This window comes from Typopeltis vanoorti, chromosome 12 (genome assembly GCF_054136105.1).
Source record: "Typopeltis vanoorti isolate ZY-2024b chromosome 12, IOZ_Tvanoo_1.0, whole genome shotgun sequence".
Classification (NCBI taxonomy): Eukaryota; Metazoa; Arthropoda; class Arachnida; order Uropygi; family Thelyphonidae; genus Typopeltis; species Typopeltis vanoorti.
In genome coordinates, this window is record NC_143560.1 from 74,256,436 (window position 1) to 74,279,494 (window position 23,059).

The following is a 23,059-nucleotide window of genomic DNA, read 5'->3' on the forward strand; positions in this document are numbered from 1 at the left end:
TTTTCCCCCAACCCCGCAATTTTATCTGGGCTCGGGACAGGCATACGACTGGGACGTATTCATGACTATAATTCGTGTGTGTTCAGGACCAGTTTGCCTGTTCTGGGGGAAGAAAAACCAGAGTTTCAGGGTGAACCCCCCCCACCACCACCTCCTTATGAGACCGGATAACTCGCCTTTAGTCGAAAAATACCAGATAAAAGTCCCTTACGGGAATCGATCCCAGGTCTTTTCGACCATAGGACTTCCGGAGGCTGATATTTAAATAATAATAATAATAATAATTCAGCAATGAGTGCTGCATATGCGATTCATTTTCTACATTGCATTTCAATTAAAAATTTGATAATAATACTTTTTTTGCATCTATATTTACAACACGTGTTCTTCTAATATTAGCAATGAAGATTAACGGAAGTTTTGAATAATGGATAATAATAATAATAATAATATGTTAATGTCTCAGATAAATTATATACATATGATTATTACAGATTTTTTTTGCATGTCTACACATTATGTATAAAATAACAGTTTTTCTATTTTCATCGTACAGAGTATTTACATATTTACAATTAATGCATTTACACTTGATGCTCTGTACATTATACTGTACGCAGTTTAAGGCATATTATTTCTTTTCAGTACTTTTTCCTTGGATACAAATTCATGTACTTTTTTTTAATATCTCTATCTTCGTTATTATTATACACCGTACTGACTGTTTTGTAACATAATTTGCAGTCTTTGATTATGAAGATTACGTGTGGATGAGTGAGGCAGATTAATCCCGCTTGCTTCGAAGCTTGAGTTAGCTTTTACGAAGAGAGTGGGATTAGCCATCACTATTTTTGTTTTTGTTGTTACAGTTTATGAATGGCATGTAGGCATTGGATGCTGGTGATTTGTGATGTGTATATTAGTGTTAATGGTATATTCACTTTGTTGGTATATTTTCCAGAGTTCGTGTTTTAATGTTCTGTAGTTATCTACGTGTTTTAACTTTCTTGGTAGGTTGTTGAGTTGCGTGGGTATCTGATGTGATCTCACAAAAGAACCGTATGAATTGTTGAAGGGTGTGGGGATGTAGAGAGTTGTTGTAGGTCGTGTTATACGATATGTGTCTCTGTTGTTTCGATAGGTGATGTTGAAGTAATTCCTTATTAATGTTACGTAGTGTTTCATATTTTTAATGCTCAGGATTCTGTGTATCGCCAAGTGCTTGTCGGATATTGGTCGTTGCGTGTAAGGTGTCCAGATTACTGTTGACACGATTTTCCTGTGTAGTGTTTCTAATTTTGTTAGGTGGCTGTTTGATGTATTTGCATAGACTGTTATTCCGTATCTGAGTAGGGATTCGCAGATACCGTGATATAGGAGTTTTTTTTTTTATGTTGGATGGAATAATGTCTTTTACTTGGAAGAGTTTTGCTGCGATGATCCGGAGTTTGGTATATAGATATTCTATGTTTTGTCCATTTAAGATGGCAATAATAATTTTTTTTTAAAACTGCAATAACATTTTATTTATCATCATACAATTTAAATATATACAATTAAGCATACTATTACATTTTCTGTTCAGTACAAAATGTAGAGTACAGTGATTTTTTTTAATGTAAATGTACATAATAATAATAATTTTTAAAAATTTTTTTTTAAATTAAACGTTTTTTAAAATTTTTTTTTAACATTTTATCATTTCTCAGATAAATTACATACATTATATGAACACAATTATGTATAACAAATACTTTCTCGTACATAAAGTTTTTTTTAAAATAATAATAATAACAATAACTGTTTACAAGGTATATTATTATAATATTCATAATGATGATTTTTACAGATGTTTCTTTGCAATTTCACACTCTCTATATACAATATCAATAGATGTAATCATTCTACATTGCATACTTTTGTTACAGTTATTATATACATTACATACATTTGATTACATATGATACTTACATTACATACATTGGTTTACATATAATAAATACATTACATATATTGGTTTACATGTGATACGTACATTGCGTGCATTTGGTTACATATGATACATCTTGGATGAAAACTAATTTCTCTGCTTTCATCCTCGAAGCTTATATGTAAGCTCATCTGAGGATGACACCAGTTGGTTATTATTTATTGGTTTTTTTTTGCTGTGTTGGGAAGCTATGAAATCTATGATTGAGAAATTCGTGCGCGCACACACACACACACACACACACACACACACACACACACACACACACACACACACACACACACACACACACACACACACACACACACACACACACACACACACACACACACACACACACACACACACACAAACTTGGAATGTACTGATGCGTCGCTGAACTGGAAGCCTGAACGAATATATTGTTTCATAAAGTTTCTCTGGTATTTTGGGTGCGTGTTTCTTGTTCGTAGTATGTTCTGAGAGCTCTTTTCAGGCTATTGTAGTTTGTAAGGTTTCTCTATTCAAAAGGTAATTTGTTTATCATGTCCGGGACGTAGGTGTCGCGGGGCCTTTCCGTAGTTATTATTGTATTCATATGTGATATAATTAGTTGTCTGAGGTCTTGTTATACGGTATGTATTTCTGACTGTCCTGTAGTTGGCATCGAAATAATGTTTTAGCAAAGCTGCATAGTGACATAAATGTTTTGCGGTCAGTATTTTGTATAATTTATTTTTATTTTTTTTATTGATAATAATAATAATATTTCTTTATTGATTGCTAAAATATTTATACATACAATAAACATCTTGTGTGACATTGCACCTTATAATTTTACAGAGTTCAGCACTAAGCGCTGCAATTCCTACATTGGATTTCGATTAAAATTTTTAATAATACTTTTTTGCCTTTATATTATGTATTTAAAACACATGTTCTTCTAATATTAACAATGAAGATTATACAGAATTTTTTGTATAATTTTTTATTTTTTATTTATTTTTTATTTTTTTTTTTAAGTTTGAGAAAGAGTGATTACACATACAAATTTCTGCATTTGCTTATAAGGATTACTTGTAGATTAGTGAGGCAAGTTAATCCCACCTACATCGAAGCTTGGGTTAGCTTTTATGCAGAGAGTGGGATTTAGCCTTCACTATTTATGTTGTTGCTACTGTTTATGTATGGGATGGAGGCATTGGATGCTAGTGATTTGTGATGTGTATATTAGTGTTAATGGTTTCTTAACTTTGTTGGTATATTTTCCAGAGTTCGTTTTTTAATGTTCTGTAGTTATCTACGTGCTTTAACTTTCTTGGTAGGTTGTTGAGTTGCGTGGGTATCTGATGTGATCTCACAAAAGAACCGTATGAGTTGTTGAAGGGTGTGGGGATGTAGAGAGTTGTTGTAGGTCGTGTTATACGATATGTGTCTCTGTTGTTTCGATAGGTGATGTTGAAGTAATTCCTTGTTAATGTCATGTAGTGTTTCAGGTTTTTAATGCAAAGAATTCCGTGTATCGCCATGTGCTTGTCGGATATTGGTTGTTGCGTGTAAGGTGTCCAGATCACTGTTGACATGATTTTCCTGTACAGTGTTTCTAATTTTGTTAGGTGGTTGTTTGATGTATTTGCATAGACTGTTATTCCGTATCTGAGTAGGGATTCGCAGATACCGCGATATAGGAGTTTTTTAATGTTGGGTGGAATAATGTCTTTAACTTGGAAGAGTTTTGCTGCGATGATCCGGAGTTTGGTGTGTAGGTATTCTATATGTTTTGTCCATTTAAGGTGGGAATCTATATAGAGACCGAGGTATTTTGCGTGTGTTACAGGTTTGATTTCGGAACATTGGCAGGTATTTTTGTTGTTAATGCAGCGATATTTGTGACAATGTATCGATAGTGATGCGGGGCGTATGATTCTTGGGCTGTGTATTATCAACATCTGTGTTTTGGTGCCATTGATTAGAATTGCGTTTTGGTGGAAGTATGTTGTTATTTCGTTTAGATCTTGTTGTGCTTTGCAGAGAGCTGTGTTAATGTCTGTGTGGATTGCTAGTAGTGCAGTGTCATCTGCGTATTGAAATATTTGACTTCTTATGGATATGTTATGAACATCGTTAATGTATATGTTGAATAGAGTGGGTGATAATATGATGATGATGATGATGATAATAATAATAATAATTTTTTTAATAATAATAATAATTTTTTTTTCATTGATCTCTCAGATATTTACATATATACGATGATCTTGAGTAAATTCAGTATATAATTTTACAAGGTTCAACAATACTACTACTACTACTAATATATATATATTTTAATAATAATAATAATTTATTACATATGATACATACATTACATAGTTTTGATTACGTATGTATAACATTACATACATTTGTTTACATATGAAACAACATTACTTACATTTGTTTACGTATGATACAACATTACGTACATTTCTTTACATTTGATACATTCATGTATTCTGATAATAATAATAATAATAATTTTTTTCGCAATAATAATTATAATAATTTATAACATATGATACATACATTACATACTTATCATTACATATGATAAGTATGTAATGTTTACATGTGATGCGTACATTACATGCATTTGATTACATATGATACATTTATTTATTTATTTATTTATTTATTATCTTGGATGATATGAGATGTATTTTCTCAGCTTTCATCCTCGAAGCTTATTTGTGAACTTATCTGAGGATGACACCAGTTATTATTTATTCGTTTATTTGCTGTGCTGGAAAGCTATGAAATCAAATCTATGTTTAATTGGCTTGATTTCCACTGAAGCCGTTGATTGAGAAACTAATCCGCCCGCCCGCCCGCCCGCCCGCCCGCCCGCCCGCACGCACGCACGCACACACACACACACACACACACACACACACACACACACACACACACACACACACACACACACACACACACACACACACACACACACACACACACACACACACACACACACACACACACACACACACACACACACACACACACACACACACACAATAACTTGGAATGTACTGATGCGTCGCTGAACTGGAAGCCTGAGCGAATATATTGTGTTTCATTAAGTTTGTATTGTATTTTGGGTGCGTGTTTCTTGTTCGTAGTATGTTCTTAGAGCTCTTTTCAGGCTATTGTAGTTTGTAAGGTTTCTGTATTCAAAAGGTAATTTGTTTATCGTGTCTGGGATGTAAAAGTTTCGCGTGGGCTTTCCGTAGTGATTATTGTATTTATATGTGATATAATTAGTTGTATAATTAGTTAAATAATAATAATAATAATAATATTTTTTATTAATAATAATATTTTTTATTGATCTCTCAAATATTTACATATACACAATGATCATCTTAAGTAACATTCAGTATATTATTTTACAAGGTTGAGCACTAAGTGCTACATATATTTTTCACAATGATGAGATTTCAATAATAATGATGATAATATATATATTTTTTTGCTATTTTTTAAAATAACAATCACAGTAATAATTTACAATTATATAGTTCAGAGTTGCACAGGTTAAATAATATTACATGTTGTAGTTACAATTTTTTTTTTCTTTTCGAAGCTTGAGAAAGTGTGATTATACACAATATTTACACATATGCAATTAAAGTATTATATTTTCTAATTCTTACAAACATACAATGTGAACTCATTATTTACATAATTTTTTAATAATAATAATGTTTTATTACATTATTTTTTCACGTTACATAGTAATATTATAATAATGATATTATCACATAATAATTTTTTTTAATATCAGTATCTTCATTGTTGTTATATACTTTACTGACTGTTTTATTGCATAATCTTCATTATGTAAATAAAATTAATAAAATTAATAAAATTAATAAAAAGCGTAATTTTTAAAAAAAAAATTTTAATACGACTATATATGAAACACTTCAGGACTGAACTTTGTAAAATAATATTGGAATGTTATTGAAGTGATTATTGTATTACTGTTTTAATAACGGAACCTATCAAATAGATAGCACTGCATCAGTATTATTCTATTGGCATGGCAGTTTGGTTCATTGTAGATATCTTTTTGTGCGCATGCGTTAAAATACACAAGATATAAGAGCATAACCACAAACATAAACTCCATCTTTATTTACATCGTCGAAACATAGCAGGAAATGGGCTATATCTGGCATGTGTGCAACGTGACGCATGCCATGATTCATAACAACAACAACAACAGCAATGAACTGAACAGATAATACACTCAGCGATTATGTGTTTCTTTGGTCTTTAGTCCTAAGATGAACTTTAGCAAAACACCATCGTTGATCATTCAAGCAGCTTCGATATGCAGAAGAATATAAAGACAATAAAAAGTAAATAAAGAAAAAAAAAGTAGTAATAATCCAATACAGATCACTGAGGAATGTTTTTTTAAGTGATTTCTCACTCTAAAGATATTAATAAAATTAAAGAAATTAAGAAACTAATTGATAACATCTTGTTTTCTAAAAAGGTAGATATGCTTATTACCTCCTTAATTAAAGTGCAACAATTGCTTCTTTATGATGTTTATATGATTTTCTAGATAAACATTCGAATCACACATGAATATCTCTTACCATCCCACATTCCTTTCATGTTAGACTCAATGACATGTCAAGATAAATATATTATGTAAATTGTGTGTTCTTCAGTCCGGTTTGTCTGTTTTACGGAGTGAAAAATCCTTCCAGCTCCGTATGAGATTCCTTTCATCTGAAAAATCCTGATGATGGTTCTTCGCCTCTCAGACTGGATTCGAATTCCGTCTGAAAAGCTTCTCCTTCTTTCCAATCAATGAGCATCGTCAAAACCGACTGAGCTTGGGAGGAGCGGGTTATAAACGTATAATAAGATTTGGTACCATCGGTGAGCTAAGAGTTAGATAATCGAGAGCTCTGGTCCACAGTCTAAACTTGGAGTTTTTAAGTGATTTTAGGTCTCCAGGTGATGGCTTCACAGAGGGTCGCGAAAATAATCTACCAATTTACTTTAAAAAATAGTATGGAAATAGTGGGTTATCATATCAGAAATATAACTTTTTGATATTTTCCCTTTGCACTAACTGTCCTTTTGGAAATTCATGCAACTTAATCACTGTTCTCCATACAAAAATCTACTCCTGTCCCCTCATCATCATTATCATCATCCTTTCTAAAACTTCCCGGCATTATCAATTTTTCTTATTTCCTCTTTCTAACTACTACTACTTTTTGGGGAAAAAAAAGCTGAAATATAACTGTTAAATTCTCCTTTTAAGTGATTTTAAGTGTGTGTGTGTGTGTGTGTGTGTGTGTGTGTGTGTGAGAGAGAGAGAGAGAGAGAGAGAGAGAACTTGTGAGCCGCTCGTTTCAATCATATTATCTCCTTTTCTCCTGTTTATGATTCTCATCCAGATTCGCTCCTTTTCTCTCCAATTTTTCCTCATAATTGATATAAAATTATTCTTTTTATTTTATCCTCTTCTGAATTTTTTCATGAGCTTCTTTATGTCTCCAAAAACCAGAAGGTGAAATCTATATCGATAACAGAGCACTCCCATACAGTCTGACCAAGGCGTTATCCAGCATAAGTGAATATGCAAATTTATCAGCTTGTTAGTATCCTTCTCCTCACTGCACCAATCTATAGCAAAGTGTCCACTTTTAATCCAAGATTCCAACTTCCTGAAATGTAACTCTTCCATTGGAATATACAAACTTTTAAATGACTGGAAAGCTACGTTGAACTGAAATCACCACTCACCTTTTCACTCAAATTTCAATCTATTCATAACTTGCTGAAGTTCCCCAGAAAAGTATGAATTGGCATTATTGCCATAGACAGTTCTTGACAAAGTCATCGTTCTCAATTATTGTTCCAATTATTCTCAAGTTTGTAGAAAAATGAGGCCTTCATTCCGTGTGAGATTCCTCCCATACATACAAATATGGATATCTATCAGAGAGAAAATCAGTATTCAACCAGTCTCTAAATAAATAATTCCATTTGTCATAAAAATACTAATTTTAAGACGGTTTCTTATTTCAATTTTTAAAATAATCTAATTTTAGATTTAAAATTTAAAATCAAAGTTTAATTTATGATTAAAATTTCAAAATTTAATTTTCACTTCTGATCTGAATAGTGTGGCGGCCCCTCCTCTCGCTCTCTATCTTTCTTTCTCTCTTTGATTGGTGCAGTGCAGGTCTTCGTGTCTTACTGCATTTCCTGATCAAACGCCACAATCTTATAACGTCACGACCTGTCCCTAATACATTTTCCACATGCTATCACTGCCGTATCTTGTTATGATGAATGTTCATACACGCACTTATTGTACGTGATGATGATCTGTTGATGAATGTGCAGATAACGACCTGCTCATAAGGTTTACTGCAAATACACATATTTCTAACACGCGTGAAAAATGTATTAACTACCGAAATCGATGTTCTTGAGGAAAATATTTTCGGCAGCTTTTTACATTCATATAATGCTTAGAAATTCTGGTACTTAAAAAAAATAATAAAATAATAATGAAAAACGTTACTTCTTTCGAGTATCGTGTTCGATCATGAACTTTTAAGCATTCCTATCTTTGAAATTCCTGATAAATACAAACTATAATGGTAACATTAAGAAAAATATTCATTAATTTTTATTTTAATGATTCAATAATTGCGTTGTAAATTTTTATAACAATTTTTCAAGATAGAGAAATAGAAAAAATATTAATTTAATAGGATATTAATTTCGATAAAGAGCTAAGAAGCTGTTATTTTTTCCGGCAGCCTAAATTAAGTTAAGGAGATAATAAATCCCTCATTATTTTAAAGCCGGATACGAAACTCGAAGATCGAAATCTAAGAGTTTCATCCCGAAGAACTATCGGCGAGTCCAAGCGTAAGTCATCACCTGGGTAGTACAACACTAGGGCAACTAGTATCAAAGGTGGAGCAAGCTCCGTCACTATCCTTAATATTTTCTCATAATTAAAACGCAGCTCCTAAGAGATGTATTACTGTTTTTCATTATGAGGAGAGGTCACTACCCAGACCGGTTTCGACCTTTATTGAGGCCTACTCACTGATAAGACCTGGAATACACCGGTCTGGCAATTCGTTAGTAGGGGTATATGTAAGTTCGGTTCACTTAAACCTTATTCCAGGTCTGCCTACTCACTGATGAGACCTCAATAAAGGTCGAAACCGGTCTGGGTAGTGACCTCTCCTCATAATGTAAAACAGTAATACATCTCCTAGGAGCTGCGTTTTACATTATGAGAAAATATTAAGGAGAGTGATGGAGCTTGCTCTACCTTTGCTCCGAGTTGTTCTAGTGTTGTACTACCCAGGTGATGACTTACGCTTGGACTCGCCGATAGTTCTTCGGCATGAAACTCTTAGATTTCGATCTCCGAGTTTCGTATCCGGCTTTAAAATAATGAGGGATTTATTATCCCCTTAACTTAAGGATATTAATTTATTCTCAGTGAGAGAATGAAGAGAAGAGAGAGAGAGAGAGAGAAAGAGAGAGAGCGAGAGAGTCGTATTTTTCGTCTGCCTTAATGGTTAAATCTAATGATTGAACATTGGTTATACTGTATATATTTCAGATAAACAAATGATAAAAATGACTTTAATGATTAATACTCTATTTCCTTTTCAAAATGTTCACTTCCATGCCACCTGGTGTGGGAATTGAATGTCGATACCAATATTATAACAAATTCCCATTTACGAACACAGTGTTAGTTGCGACTGTTTTTATGTCTTATTGATATTTTCACTCTTTATGCTGAAATCGAATGGTCAGACTTGTAAGTGGATTACCCTTTGACTTACATATAATAATAATAATAATAATAATAATAATAATAATAATAATAACTTCTAAACCCAATCTGACATTCATGCCATCAGGAGTGGTAACGTACAGAATTACCCAAACTTTATGTTACCACTCCAGACGATGAAATGCAATGGCGACTTTGTTGATTATGAAACCAATATATCAACGGAGAAGACGATTCAATGATCTTGAATTGACTGACTGTGTTTTGGTATGTCCTGAATGTCAATGCATCTTTCGGTTTAAATTTTTATAGACACTACGACAAAGTGGTCCTAGTCCAAACCAAATACTTTTCCCCCAACTATAATACCACCAAGACGCTTAAACAGCTTACACGATGCCAAAGGGAGATAACGCTCTTCCATACGTAAACACACGACCATCTAACTTGAAGAGAGTATATTATGATTCGACACTTTATAGTAAATTTTAGTTTTATCATACAGAGGTTGCAGTTTTTTTTTCTCTCTCCAAAAGCACTGGATTTTTTTATTCTTAAAAACAAAGAAACCAGTCAAAGAATGCGCTCAATAACAAATGTAATACACCACTTGCAAACGGATATTAACTTGTTCATTGTGGATGCTGTTTCTTTCAGTGATTTAATAATTTTACACTGGCAAAGCTAGAATGGAATCAAAACCGAATGGCAATCAACATCAAAATTGTTTCTTTTGGAACAAGAAAAAAAAGGCTATCAGAGATTTAACATTCATTCTCTTCCAAGAAAGACTTTCAAGATTGAAAGTCTTTCTTGGAAGAGATTTTTATGTATAATGTTTGTGGTTCATTTTGAACAACATAAAAAGCAAGCAAAATGTTCTCAATGAATAAGAAATCTGTCTTCAACAAGACAAAAACGTGCAAAAACCATTTGTGCAATGTATTCTCGAAAGAAACTTGCGAATCCAAGATCTGACGATCACTCAGAAGTATTATTTTATGGTCAACATAACTTTATTGATTTCCTATTATCGAAAACATTCTCAGCCATTTAATAACATCTGAAACTTATATTTTTTTTACCCAAATTTAAATACCCACATTTCACAATAAAAAGCTGATTGGTTGCTACCACAAGTAATGTTTAGGGAGAAATTTCCTTCTATCCTTATTTTAATATGTAAACTAGCCCAATAGCATTGACTAACAGACAGCGTTGCTTAGTGAATAAACTTCCAACTAATTATTAAAGGATTATGGCTAGCAAAAGTCTCACCTCGTGTTGATGAATAACGGAAGCATTAATTATACTGAACATAAAGACAGAGACCAGGTCAAGTTTTTCTATTTGAAGAACAATTTTTTTGTCTGGCTCTGTGCATAAAATCAAGCTGACTGCATTGTGTGTGTGTGTGTGTGTGTGTGTGTGTGTGTGTGTGTGTGTGTGTGTGTGTGTGTGTGTGTGTGTGTGTGTGTGTGTGTGTGTGTGTGTGTGTGTGTGTGTGTGTGTGTGTGTGTGTGTGTGTGTGTGTGTGTGTGTGTGTGTGTGTGTGTGTGTGTGTGTGTGTGTGTGTGTGTGTGTGTGTGTGTGTGTGTGTGTGTGTGTGTGTGTGTGTGTGTGTGTGTGTGTGTGTGTGTGTGTGTGTGTGTGTGTGTGTGTGTGTGTGTGTGTGTGTGTGTGTGTGTGTGTGTGTGTGTGACTAGAATATTGTAGTTTCAGTAAACCGAAGGCGAATTTTATTTTAAAAAAAAATACAATTTTTATTTTGTGAAATTCGCCAGCATAAAAGTTTGCAATTTTTAATAATCCTTCTGATCGCGTCATCTGGTGAAAACAACAGAAAGTAGTCTGTATGCAATGAATAATTATATTCGCTGTTTTTTTAACAGCGATTATGATTGTGAATATACGGAATTCTGTATTTTGAAATATTTCTTTGAAAATATAACTTCTGCTAATACGTTTCCGTTAATTTTTAACGCTTTTTGTTTTGCTTTGAAGGAGATTTATAGATATGCATAATTTTCTATATACCAATATCTGTAGGTTAATACCGGGTTTGAGAAGAAATCTTTATTAAAGGGAGATGTACAATAAGATAACCTTATGTTATATCTCCGTGTATAAAGGGAAACGTAATATAATATTTTGGTATAGTTAATGTAATGAAGTTATGATGAGTTATTTGATTGGATAAAGGATCCTTATTGAAACTTGTGTGATGCGAGAATTTCATTACATTAGTGTCCCATAATGTAAGATCTCTTTTCCATTATGGGACACTAAGACAATGACAAATGAATGAATCCTTGTTAGAAATTATGGTTTCCTCAGAAAAGCAAGCAGGAAAAATCTTTCTGCGAACGACATTCGACAGACATAACAGACTAGGCATAGCCCATTCATTAATATGTAAATTCTTCTTACTGCAGCTGTGGTTTGTAGTATTAGTCTATTGTATTTTACTTGGAGTATCGCCCATGACAAGACCGATCGTTCGGACATGACTTTTCATTGCTGGAAGTCACCTTATCAATGCTTCTAAAGCTAACACAAGCACGGAAGATGATATATAGGCTGTGTTCCAGAAAATACTTTAAGTCATTTACTTAGTTGCTGTCATCTGTAACGTATTTTTAACCGAAAAATGCTTCGCCATATGCATGAATAAGATCAGATTGCTTTGTACTACTACCATTCTCTAGAAAAGGGAGATTTGTAGCTACAAGGAATACGGATCAATATATATAATATCTAAAATCGGAAGGCTACATCCGCCAAACAGCCATATATCTGCTGCGTGGTGCACTTAGACACTATTCTTCCTCTTTAATCCAAAAAGGTGGTGTCATCTAGGCCCTTTACTGCTGACATAATGACATGATGTTAAACCAACATTGCCCAAAGCCTATGTACAGCAAAACAACCCACTTCAAAAATGTTTCAGGAATGTGCTGCTGTTGGTATTGATTCAGAATATGAATATTTGAACTTTATGCGTACACATATGAATGCCATTAGGGTGGCTGTTATCCGGAAGGATCGACTCTAAGCAGGAGTAAATGAGGCACTTGGGAAATTATTTAGAAAAGTGGAGATCTTACCTTTTCTTTCTTTTACAGAGATTCGAGTAATATTCAAATATTCAACGGGGGAAACCTTTTTGCAGTTTATTTTTCTAGATATCACAAAAGATTCAACCTTTATTTCAAACTATGATGTGTTCAATTGATGTCTCCATATCTTTACTTCGATTAGAGCTATAAGTGTAATTTCGGGAGCATAATCTGCCCAACAAACAGGAGAAAAAAAGATAATATAATCCTGACTTTCTTTTAATCTGTAATTTATTGAAGAATTACTTCTGGTCTCATTAGTATATTTTCCTATTCCAGAATATTATTTTGAATTTGATGGTACAGAAACTTTAGAATCTGGGATTAGAATAAAACAATTGGTAAAGGAGTTTTAAGTTGAGATGAGTTTAACATAACCTTGTTGTCATTCATCTGAGGGGATCTCTATACGTCCAATATGACTGTGCATGTCCTATAATTATGTGTCAAGCGGTATTGAAGGTTTGATTTGTAGTGATTGAGAAACTAGTAAACAAATTGAAAATGCATTGGGAAAATAGACTTGTTTAATTTTTATTGAATCATAAGTGTTAAGATCAGTATTTTTAATTTGTGATGCAGTTTTTCGCTGTAAAAGTGTTGCCTTCGCAACACTTTTACAGTGAGAAGGTTTGAGGTGTTATTTGTGATCTTTAAAGATTTATTCAGGAGCCAAAAAGTATGGAGTAAGAACACATATGGGAAAGCGGGAATGACATTTCTCAAGATGATCCTTTTTTTTTCTTTTTAATAAAACTGTTCAAATTGAATAAGCAAATTGTAAGGATATGATTGCATATAATTTTAATATTGCATATGATAGGATATGTAAGGATATGATTTTCTCAAGAACTGCGTATTACCGGGAGTTCTTTAATAAAAGATCTCTGAATACAACATGAGGAATATTTTTGTGAAAGAGTACTGAATCACTGGAATAAATTGCCAGAAAGTATTGCACACTGGAAAACAAATTCATGATCGTTCTGGACAAGTATTGGAAGGAGGTACGTTCATTTAGCCCTTTCGTCCATTGATCAAAATCAATAATAGCAAGCGTATGGAAAGAAGGAACAATGTTTGTTGGAATGGCGCAGAAATGTGTAAATTCGGAATGTGGGTCTCTGTTAACAAAGACAAGTTTGGCATCTAATGCATTCAGATCACAACATAACTTTCTTCGTAAATCCAAGAAAACAATTGGGAAACAAGGTGAGAATATCCAAATTAAGAAAAAGCATTGGCCCCCACGTCCAGCCTTCTCGTAATTTTGAGATCCTGGATTCCTTCAATTAGGAATTACAAACGTATTTAGTCCATATCATTAGGGTCGCTGAACGGGAGTTGTTAATTTCACAACATCATATGGGAAAAATAAGTTTCTCCCATATGATGAGAGATTCTCGACAGTTCGACCAGAGTGCACAGTGCATCTAAATGGTTTCCTCAATTTATAATTCGGTAGTGTTTTCTTTGATCAGCTCTCTCTCTGTGTGTGTGTGTGTGTGTGTGTGTGTGTGTGTGTGTGTGTGTGTGTGTGTGTGTGTGTGTGTGTGTGTGTGTGTGTGTGTGTGTGTGTGTGTGTGTGTGTGTGTGTGTGTGTGTGTGTGTGTGTGCGTGCGTGCGTGCGTGCGCGTCCATCAGCTTATGCGGAACTTTAGAACTCTGTAATTATGCAATATCATTTTGCGTTTATTTCGTTTAGGAGAAGTAGGCAGACTGCCTACTAGTGATCCGTCCTACTGTATAATTATTTTTTGTATTTTCAGTATCGATTGTTTATATCGGCAGGTTATGTAGTGATCTTCCGAATGATTTTTTTGTGTTATCAACAGAAGGGTATTTATCACATCATAAACTCCGCACAGTAGGAGATTATTCGAGAGTTAGGTAGGCGCAATGGAATTTCTGAAGTAGCCCAACAAAAATTCTTCAGGTACGAAAAGAACCCATCGAAAAAGTGTTGCGGGATATGGACGCATGACTGTAGTTATGCCATTATTAATCTTGAACAGACCACGTTACTATCAATGCATGTGTGCGTTGATCTGTTTAGATGAAAAGCCAAATATGTAAGAACATTATCCTGACTTAACCTGGAAGCAGAAAATCCTTTGCGGTTAATAAAAGCGGACTGCAGAAGAATAAAGTCACTGATTTGTATATGTTAGCTTTAGTGTCACTATAATTCATTGTGAAGCAAGGATGAGATAAGATTATTTTGCTATTGACTGACGACAATTACCAATAAAATTTTAATGTTTTTAAATATATTGAAAATCTTTGCTTTAATCCTTAATAGACATATTTAACTTTTTCTTTTATTTATAAATCAAGTGTATTATATGAACCAAGCCAAAATTTATTACACATTAATTACACATCAAGAAGTTTTGACATAAACACGATGGAAACTAAATGAAAGTGCCATCGGTGCTTCAAACATACCTCTAATGTATCATTACAAGAATCATTCTTGCGATGATACACAAAGGTTCTCCTGTAAGTACACAAAGGACATGAAGGTTTTTATTCATACATATACACTGCTAGCAGCTCGAATCTTAGGATTATGCCCGACTAGTGGAATTGTATAAATTGGCCAAATGCCATTCATCGATTCAATCGATACGTCTTGTTCTCTGACAAAGCACACTTTTACCCTAACGGTGTCAACAACACTAGCCATGTACGCGTATCCTGCGAGACGAATCGCAGTTGAATCGTGTGCATGGGTGCATGACTTCGTATGTATTCCCAGAATGATGCAGCATCTCCATATTTTCCCCGCACCAACGACAACACATTTTGATGTTCGTTCCCCTAATTAGTTGATTGTTCGTGTTGATTCATATAACTGAAGCATATTCGTAACACTGTCCTGGACGGTGGGGTCATTTGAATTTCGGTAGGAAAACACATGGGTTCGAATTCCGTGTGTGAGGGAGACTTTTTGTGAACTATTGACAGAAGGCGAATCTCAAAACGAGTGTGAGAAGTCTTTATCATCACACAAAACAGATAGACTCGCGGGAGAATGTAGGCCAATCAACAACTCATTTACTTCATCTGTAATTCCAGCTTTCTCTTTCTTTCTCTCTCTCTCTCTCTCTCTCTCTCTCTCTCTCTCTCTCTCTCTCTCTCACACACACACACACACACACTGAATTGAAAATCAGGTCCGCCGAGAATATTGATGGCCCTGACAGTATTGCTTGAAACTATTTGTTCTTCTCCCACGCAAGGTAGAAACTTCAAATACCTGCAATAGTTCTTGTAGAAAGCAATGCGGGTCGTAGATTCTTTCTCGACTGGAGATTGAAATCATAAGTTTGAAGGAGACTTCAAAGGCTTTAGCTTGGCACTGCAACTAGTGACGAAAAAAAATATAAAATATTCATATATGAAGCAAGGGAATCTATACCGTCAAAAACTTACTACTTAAAATTGCTGCCTATATAGAACTGTTTTACTCTATAAATAGATCTATTGATATATTTCTTTACTACAATTATTTAAAATGAATGCATGCGAACTAAAATATTATTAGTGATGTGAATATACTACAGTAGCTCAACAGGAATCACTACACTCCTCTGTTGAGGTGACATGAACACACTCGTGGGTGTGTTCATGTCAACTCCCCTCGAAACAGGTTGTATTCAGTAAATCACGTATTCGAAACGTAAAACAAATAAATGCCTGTAACTATGTAACTACTTAGGCTGTCTTATCATCCATTTTAGAACGATAGCAACAAGAGTAGACTCCAGAGTACTCATAAATAGAAGACAAATTTACGACATTAGGATATGCAAAAGTTTTGAACATTCATACTTTTAATAAAAGCCCTGTCTAAAGATTTCTGACAAGGGCATACAAATCAGGTTTTAAACCATTCCTGTTAGTAGCATCTATAACGCATGCTCAGTGTTTACGGTGCGAAAAAGAATCTACAACTTTCTCCTTGAGGCATTTTTCCTGTTAAAGTTTAATACGAATGTCTAGATTCTCGATATCCTGCGCTTATCTCACTGTTCTGATGGCTTGCATAACTGCTGGAAACATTCCGAAAATACTCTAAGTAATATTGCTAAATTTTCAAACACTTGCTATATTGAGAGAATGTGATTTGAAAGATTGTATGAGATAGCGATATCTTTTTGCTCACCCAAACATCAATATACACTGAGGAATCCGTTTTTAAATTATTCAAGAAAGAGAGAAAAAAAAAAAAAAAAAGAAGCGTGTAGAATTTAACGATATATGCAATGTGTGTGTGTGTGTGTGTTCTCTATAACATTTTATATTTTTATTTTATGAAACCTTGGACCAATCTTTTCTATTTTTATAATACCAATATACGAGTGCTTTTCCTGTCCTTTTTTCTTATATAAACCTGGATTTTCAATATAAACAATACCATTGCACTTGAATGTTTCCGTGGTTATGAAGTAGCTGAGAAATAAAAGACACAACTTATTTACGAGTGAAGTTGACGCTTAAAAAAGCATGACAAAAAGGCATAAAAATCACCATACGTTTCGCTTTGCCCTTTTTTAAATTCCATTCAAATTTTTAAATAATAATTTAAGAAATACAGCAAATAATTTAAATATTATTGCCGTATTTCTTTATTTATTGTTTGCTTCATTATTTCAATGTCCTCTTTGTCATATGTGTTGAGGCTTGAAATCAAACGTAAATAAAAAGTTAGTTCTATATTTCAAGAATTCTAAACAATGTTTGTTCTGCTTATACAGGTTACACGACACTGTATATTTATATCGAACCACCTTGAAAACTTTGGATCCACAGCTAATTTTTTTTTAAAAATAAAAACTCAATATTGAAGTATGATATCATCCTCGAAGAACTAATTCATTTTCTTCCTTCATCTCTTAAATTCTAGACAATTTATCTAAACCATTTTTTTTTTAATTTTAACAAATAAACACTGCCTAACTTGATACACGATAGTTATACAAAGAAACCTGCGCATGCTCAATACGCAGGTTTCTTTGTATAACTATCGTGTATCAAAAAACCTGCGCATGCTCATTATACTTGAATGTATAGTGTTGATCAACAGATCTAATTTCTTGTATCTTTCTTTTAATATCATTTATAAATAGATTCTGAATTGCTCTACCTGTCGATTATTTAGGGGTATGACCTTTAATTTCGGAAGTTCTATGAATATTGCTATTCACACGAGTTCTTCGAAATCAAAGATTATTGAGAGCGAATTATTTTCAGTGATTTAAAGACCTGCTGACAGATACAGCATATTTTGAAGTGCTCTCAAGAGGTTTTTAGATTTATTGATATTATCTGATAATGATCTGATAAAGAATTACTCACACGTATTGGAATAAATCGTTATCAGATTACACAATGTGTTCTTTGAAACACCCAAGTTTTTATCATGTTTTGCTATTTTATCATAGCAATAGAAGTAATTGATTGCTTTCAGATTCTTTCTGTTCGTGTGGGTTATTGTGAGCATTTTTTTTTTCAAAGGACTACGTGAAATTGTAAATTAAATATTTCATAACAGAGTAAACAATAAGATAATCAGAAGTAATACTAATTCTCGTGTAGCTTTTCAAGATATGACTTTTAGAGATTAGATACTGCATTTGTTTTTGTGTATTGTTGTATAAGTATTCTAGTTAGTTTGATGAAATTGAGATTTAAATTTTCTTTAAAAATTGTGCGATTCAATGAACCAAATGCAATGACAATAGAACACTACATATCTCCACATTTACTAAATTCGTTCGGTACATACGTTAACACATTTTTGCTGAAGCCATAATAAGAATTAGGGATGTGGTTATTTAGTTTTGAAAATATTCTACTTTCTCTGCGTACAGAGTGTTCTAGACTGGCGGGAAAAAATTGAAACTCCCAAGAGAGAAGTAAAATGCTACGCAGATTATAGAGATATTGCGATGTGAGATCTTAAATAAAAATGAGTGCGATAAAATTTATCTAGCAATAAAATGATTTATGAAAAACTTCACCGCGATGAAAAAAAAAAAAAAACGAAATAAAATGCCCCTGATATAAAAAAAATTCCATGAAAAAATGACTGCTGGGAAAGAATCAAAGAGGACCTAATAGGCAACGGCCTGTTTTTTGTCTTAAATAAGGGTTCAGTATTCTTCTGATGATTCCCTTTTGGTAAATTTTATTTTATTTTTCTTTCTTTAATTCAGTTATGCAACAGTTTTTTTTTTTTTTTTCAAATTTGCTTCGAAATAGCCACAAGGTAAATTTACTGCGCAGGCCAATGAATGTGTAATAAGCCTCAATGCATCTGGGGAAACATAATAACAACACTTTCAAAGGCAGTTCGCTATCAGCCCACTCGTGTGCCCATCCGTTTTGCAGATCATTTGTGATGGAACATGAATACATGGAAAAACATATCTTGGAAAAGAGAGAAAAGTTAGAATTTAGAATGGATAATTATTTCATAAACTTATTTTTTTCCTGAGAAAGACTGAATACCTGAGTAGAGGTTTCATAACTAACTCATCCACTCTCTTAAAAGACATAGAAGAAAGTGTTCTCTTTGATAGGATTAAAATTTAGAACTTCTCAAGCAAGAGGCATGTGTTCTATCGATCTCATCAGCGAGGTCATATCGGGAAAAAAAATCTGTAATTGTTGACTTATTAAGTACATATATTCTGAAGATATTTGTGTTTCTACATTCACTCTATTTTTACTTGAAATGAAATAAAACTGAATAGTTAATCACCGTTAACAAATTTTAGTAAATATATATATGATTAGGTTACATATTTGTTTATTCGCTTTACACACACACACTCTCTCTCTCTCTCTCTCTCTCTCTCTCTCGTAAATTTTAGGATTTTCTGTTTTCAGAAATATTTGGCTGTCAGCATCGCCTTTTTAGCTTTGAAAAAATTCTTCATACACGAATGATGATGACTTCTTATCAAATGTTAAGCTACCTCAATAGTTCATGTAAAGAAATGAGTTCATCATTGAAACAAAATTAATATTTGACAATCTTTATGCCATTTCAAACCTTATCAGAATCTTAAACTGGCATAATAAAACAGTCCATGAGTAGGGCTCCATGCTTACCCAACTCTTCTTCCCCACTTGTACCAATCAGCTAATAATTATAAGACATGATTTCTATAAGAAATTTAAAACTATATAAACAGATTGAAATGAGAAATAATTATACTGAAGTTATGAATAGTAATCATAAATGCAGAATGCGAGGCTCCATAAATTAGTCAAATAGAAACAACATATTTGAATTCGATGGGGAAGCATACATTTCTGTAATTGGTTGAATGGAAGTTCAGTTAACAAAATAAGTTAAGGAATATATTTCATGTTGATCGTCTATAACTCTACACACACACACACACACACACACACACACACACACACACACACACACACACACACACACACACACATACACGCTAGCTAGCTGTTGACGTAGTTGAAAGACAGTGTAGTTGAATAGTACAAACCCCAATATGTCTTCATCACTTGCTGTAGGGTCATTCCCAATTGGATTCAACTACTCATAAATGCGGCCCCCGGTGGTATTCCGCGTCGGTTCTCTCATTGCGTTTAGTTTCACCCAGCCGTAAGGCGAAACGGATACGGCTGTATTGCATTAGTTGGTTGTAAGCTTGTATTTGAGTTCCAGGATTATATTTATAATGAATGGGACATATTGTATGCTCAGAAAGGGATGAATATCAATCAGTAGAATATTGGCGTTATGTATTCTATCTTTCAGAATGAAATGTTGACACTGTGATCCAAGCGCTCTTGGCAACATAATGCATCATAAACGTCCTTGACTCGCAGTTAGGGAGTTACAAACAAACATTAAACTGAAATTGTGCCATTTTGTGTTGTTTAAGGGTGTATGCTACTTCAATGCACTGATGGGAGATTTTCTAAGTTGTACGTACATATATTAAAATATTAAATCAGGCCATCATTGTCCCTGATGTAAGCTAACAGAAAACCAGAAATGCTTCATTGAAATGTGGCCGTTAAACTCGGGGTAAACAGTGCATGACAAAATCTTTCACTGAAGTAATTAGGAAAACTTCACAATTAGTCCTAAATTTCTTCACGGAATAATACACAGTCCCCGTACTACCTATATAAATATTTGTATTTTCATTCTGTAGGTGAAACGAATTTAATTTTCTAAACACGTGCAAAGATTTCTGATAAAATAGAAATTCGCGATGGGCCCTTAGAATTTAGCACAAAATGCTGATACATTCATTTTTGTCAAGTTCACATAATAACAATGAAAAAGCATAAAATGTTACCAGTAGAAGTAGCTAATATTGATTACATACATAACTTTTGCGGCAAATATTTTGCTGATAATTATATTACTTAAATAATTATATTGCTCGTAAGATAATAAGACAAATATTTCTAATATTACTATTCTTTTTAATTAATAAGGTGGTCTCAACCCGCGATTACATTCATCTCTCATCTCAAGATAATCACAAGCATTCATGCCCATGGCGGGATTCGAACCGGTTGGATGGCAGATACACTGACCACTCGGCCAACCAGGCCGGCAACTGATATCATATATCATACATGTAATTAATGAATTATTAATACTAATAACCATAACAACAGTAAAAGTGACAGTGATACATTTAAACAAGGTAAGTAGATAGCACACGAGATCGAACCTAATGGTAAAGTATCTGTTGGAGGTTTTCTGATCATTTGACGAATAATCTTGCTGATTACTCTTCCAAGTCGTGTCTGGAGAGATTCTGAGTATAGTAACGTGCAAGGGACAATGTCGAGGTCACATTTGGATAGGAGTCTGACACTCCCTGACCTCACCTCAACTGCATGTCCCTGCTCAAATCTATATTAGCATTATTATGATATAATGTCCGCGCGGTTAGCCTTGTGGCTTTGCGCTTCGCAACCATATGCCTGGGGAAGGAGTGTCCTAAGTTCGATTCCCGTCCACGACGTGAGGAGCCTAAGGATCTTCCTCAGCCATAGCCAAGTTAGCCGGTCTTGGGCGTGGGCAGCAGGGTTTTTTCCGCCAGTTTATCTGGGGGTTTTCATCCCGCAAGCAGGCAAACCGGCCCAGTGAACACACAGGTTACAGTCATAAATACTTACGGCAAGGAAGGCAACGGGAAACCACCTTGCTCATAATCATCTCTCCCTAGAATGGTAGCATATAGCTACCCTCCCGCGGCCGTATGGCAGATGGGAACCAGAAGAAGATGATATAATAAAATATTTCATAAAAATAACAAAAACATCATAAAATACGAAAAAAATAACAAAAATTGCAAAACAAATAACAAAAATATGCCCCGAAAAGTCCCTAAATAACACCAAAATTTCATCTAATAAAAATATTTCCACATCTATTTCACTAACATCCTGGGCATCTGTAGAAATATTAATAATACTTCCCTCCACATATAGGCATCTAAACCCAATCTATTCCAAACCGGACTCTAATCGTCTGTAACTACAGTCCTTCTATCCGAACTACATCTTGCATGATGTTTTCCACACACAAAAAAGGGAGGGATGTGCGTATTTTTCAAATCAAACATTCTTTATCAAAGGCTATGAAACCTAAAACCCTCTTTTCTATCTGATCTTGCTCAAGACTTCCTTACTTCATTCTAGAGCTTTTATTGCTACCTTTACCACTCTACTAATTTAAACAACATGCAGCCCTCTTTGACTACTTATCTCTAAAAATTGATTTCATACAGCCTAATTAACGTGAAATTATCTTTTTACAAAACTTTCATGTTCAAAACACAAACTGGCTCCCCTTCTCTAACTTTACAGTTCAAGCCGCAATGGAAGCCGAATCATTTGCTATCAGTCATCATCTAATAGAGGCGTTTACAAACAAACCAGAATACCAGTTAATTCTCAACATTCTCTCAATATTTTGAACCCTTTCTTAACCTGTTCTCCCTCTAGATATACTGTAAATATCTATGTCTAATCTTGGAAACTCCGATCATAATCTTATGACGTCTCTGCTTTCACACATCGATCTCCCCATCTGGTCTCAATCTCATA

General features: G+C 33.9%; 1 long non-coding RNA gene across 1 annotated transcript in view; it reads right to left on the reverse strand.

Moving 5' to 3' along the window:
* Positions 1-15,446: 15,446 nt before the first annotated feature.
* Positions 15,447-23,059, reverse strand: part of LOC150100890 (uncharacterized) — a 108,609-nt gene continuing 100,996 nt past the window's right edge. The window contains exon 3 of the long non-coding RNA XR_016549183.1: positions 15,447-16,307. This is a non-coding gene — a long non-coding RNA (uncharacterized LOC150100890). The remainder of the gene's footprint in view (positions 16,308-23,059) is intronic.